This window comes from Oryctolagus cuniculus, chromosome 8 (assembly GCF_964237555.1).
Source record: "Oryctolagus cuniculus chromosome 8, mOryCun1.1, whole genome shotgun sequence".
NCBI classification, from domain to species: domain Eukaryota; kingdom Metazoa; phylum Chordata; class Mammalia; order Lagomorpha; family Leporidae; genus Oryctolagus; species Oryctolagus cuniculus.
This window is the reverse complement of record NC_091439.1, coordinates 126117762-126121108: the sequence shown is the minus strand read 5'-3', so window position 1 is coordinate 126121108 and position 3347 is coordinate 126117762. Positions and strand designations below refer to the sequence as shown.

Sequence of the window (3347 nt, the reverse complement as noted above, 5' to 3'; positions counted from 1 at the left end):
CCAATTACCTTTACCCACCTATATGTATTTATTTTCATATAAATGTATGTAACTATATCTTTTTTTAGAGATATTTAGAATTTTATTTACAGAAAATTAACAAAATATTATGAACATAATTTTGTTGGTAATAATTAGTAGAATCAAGGGTGGATTAATTTATGTCATTTGAGATACAATATACATTAAAATACAGTTTTTAGGCTACCTTTACCCATTATCTCTTTAATTTTCAATTTTTAACAAATCTAGAAAAAAAAGTAGTAGACATGAAAAAAATTTACTAAATATTTAAAATTATGTAGCCTTCTACAAATATTACTCAAACTTACAAACCATCTGCAAATTAAATCACTTTTGCATTACAATTGCTAAACATAAAAGAGTTAAGTACCAAGTAGAGCTCAAAATACACACATAAATTTTAAAAGAAAAATATTACATTAGCAATATAATAAATTAACAAAAATTTTCTGAAGAATATTGCATGATATAAAGCATATTAAATGTTTTATGAGTCTAGGATATTTTTTATTTACAATTTTGCCCATACAGTTTAAAATGCCAAAGCACTAAGCAAGGACCATTTAACAATGAGTAATGGGTGGCAGCATGTATCATTTAAGGATAAAAGGAAGATGGACTATGTGTTTCCACTTGCAAATAATATTCTTTATAGGAATGCCCTGTGTTTCTATTATCAGTGAATGACAAGAATCTTTACTATGTTAAAGAGACCATTCTATTACTAAAGGAAGGCTTCTAATCTTATTTGGGTTGGATCTTCTGGATGTCTCAAGGCAATTCCATTACACAGCAGCAGTTCAATATAAGGAGGCCAAAAGGAATCACTAATTTTGACATATGGATCATGCAAAACATCAAATAATCTATTTATAAGAGTCTGTAATATTTCATGTAGTGTTATCAGCTGTGCAGTTGATTCTTGAATGCTTTTCTTTTTCTTTTTAACACTTCCATCAGGCAAAGGAAAGTGGTCTTCTAGAAACTCACCCAAGGTAATCAAGAGTTTCTTCTTATATTTTTTTACATTAAGCATTTTAGTTTTCAGCTCAGTAAAGATTCTTGATTCAGAAAATGTCACAACCTGATTTTTCAATTCACTGTGTAGTACATTAAGAGATTCCATTATCTGTTGCTGTTCCTCCAACCACTGCTGCTCTCTTTTTAAGTCTTCCTTTAACTTTTCATTCTTTGACTGAATAGTAGATAGCACCATTTCAAGATCATGCTGCAATTTTTGGAACTCTTCTTTTCCTAATGTTACCAGAACACCGTCATTTAGGGGAGCTATTTCAGGTGTTTCTTTTTGCACTGACTGAGTTCAGCAGTCAAACATTTCACTTGCATAATTAATAGTGAAAGCTGAGCATTTGAATCAGTGAGTGTCTCAGTTCCAATAAGCGATAATTTATTCTGACATTCTTCCATTTCTTTCCACATTTCTTCACATTCTTTAATAAGTTCTTCTTCAGTATCTATAACAACTTCCACATCTGCTGTACTATCTGGATCTAGAGATTGCTGATTCACTGACATGTGCTTTGTGATTTTCTTAATTCTCACTAGGAAGCCAAACCTGCAGGCCTCCGCTGCTGTCAGATCGCCTAAGCGCCACCTAGTCAGCTTCCCGGGCCTAACTATATCTTTCCATCACTATCGTCTAGCTTCATTCCAATAACTCTGACCTAATGGATATCACAATTCCAGCAACTTCCTCATTATTTATAACTTCTCTCTTGAATATAAAACCATAACTATCAATATGTGAAATACACCTTCTTATTTTTTCAATGCTGCCATTCAAGTAGTTTAAAATTCACTAAGATATTGCCCCATGAGAAACACCTTCACCCAGAAGAGCATATTTTCTGGATGCTTTTCATTTCTAATTTTACAATAGTCTACCAAAATACTACAACCTGTCCTTTACCTTCAATGACTTTATTGTGGTTATGATATTCATTTTCAATATGTAATTTTCTAGCATAGTATAATTTGCTTCAAACTTCATGCCCTGTTGGGTTCCCCTCACATTCATGCTGATTTTGTTGAAGTTCTTAGTAATAAAATATATTACCTGTAGTATACAATTTTGAATTTTGAGTCATGTGTCCAATACATTCTCTTATAGAAGACTTTCATCATCCAAAAACTCTTTCACGTCCCACATTTGCACTCACCTACTGTGCCCAGACTCTAAACTCTAGCAAATGTTGAACTATTTTCATTTCCTGTAGGGCCAGCTTTTCCAGAATGTCATCTAAATGAAATCAGAGACAATGAAAACGTTTGAATCTGGCTTCTTTAACTTAGTAGAATGCATTTAACACTTACCCATGTTGCTGTATTAGCCCATAATTCTTTTTATTGTTAAGCAGTTATCTGCTCTATGGATGTAATATAATTTATCTATTTTGTCTGAAAGATATCTTGGTTGTTTCCTGATTTTAGTGATCAAGAATAAAGCTCCTATGAATATTCATAAGAAAAATTCTGAATAAAGATAAGCTTCCTTTTCTTTTGAGTAAATACTTAACAGTAACATACTCATACTAAGGCAACAGTATGCTTATAAGAAACCAGCAACCTCCCTCTGTCACTATGCCTTTCAAATAAATAAATCTTAAAAAAAAAAAGAAAGAAACCAACAATTTTTCTAAAGTGGCTGTATAATTTTACATTCTTACAACCAATGTATTAAAGTAGCATATCATTATAGTTTCACTTCACATTTCTTTATGGATAATGAAATTGGTCATCTTTTTTATATGCTCATTTGTCATACCTTTCTGGGAGATGTGTCTATAAAGCTTGAAATTTTTAATAATTATGGTCTTTTACATATTCTACATGAATTTGTCCACAAGAAATGTAATTTACAAATATTTATTCCCATTCTGTAACTTTTCATTCCTTTAGCAGAACTGAGCAGAAGTTTCCAATTTTTACAAAGCCCAATTTATTTATTTTGCCTTATTCCTCATATTTTGTTGTTATATCTGAAAATTCTTTGTCTAGCCCAAATCACACATATCAGAATTTCTCCTATATTTTCTTCTAGAAGTTCTAAACTTGCATTTCTACTTATATGGTCAATGATAGCTACATTAAATTTTGTGTAAGGTATAAGATATTGTCGAGCTTAATTTTTTAATGTGATGACAACTATTCTAGTGTAATTTTGGGGGAAAACTATTATTTCTCCATTGAATTGTCATTGCAAACTTTGTCAAAAATTTCTTATCTGTATATGAGTCCATTGTGAATTTCCTATTCTGTTCCGCCAATCTATTTTTATAGATTTCCAACCAATACCACACTTT

At 31.1% G+C, this 3347-nt stretch overlaps 1 pseudogene; it reads right to left on the bottom strand.

Annotated features, from left to right (window-relative positions):
- Positions 1 to 476: 476 nt before the first annotated feature.
- LOC100353586 (centromere protein K pseudogene) lies at positions 477 to 1582 on the bottom strand (annotated as a pseudogene).
- Between the last annotated feature and the right edge of the window lie 1765 nt (positions 1583 to 3347).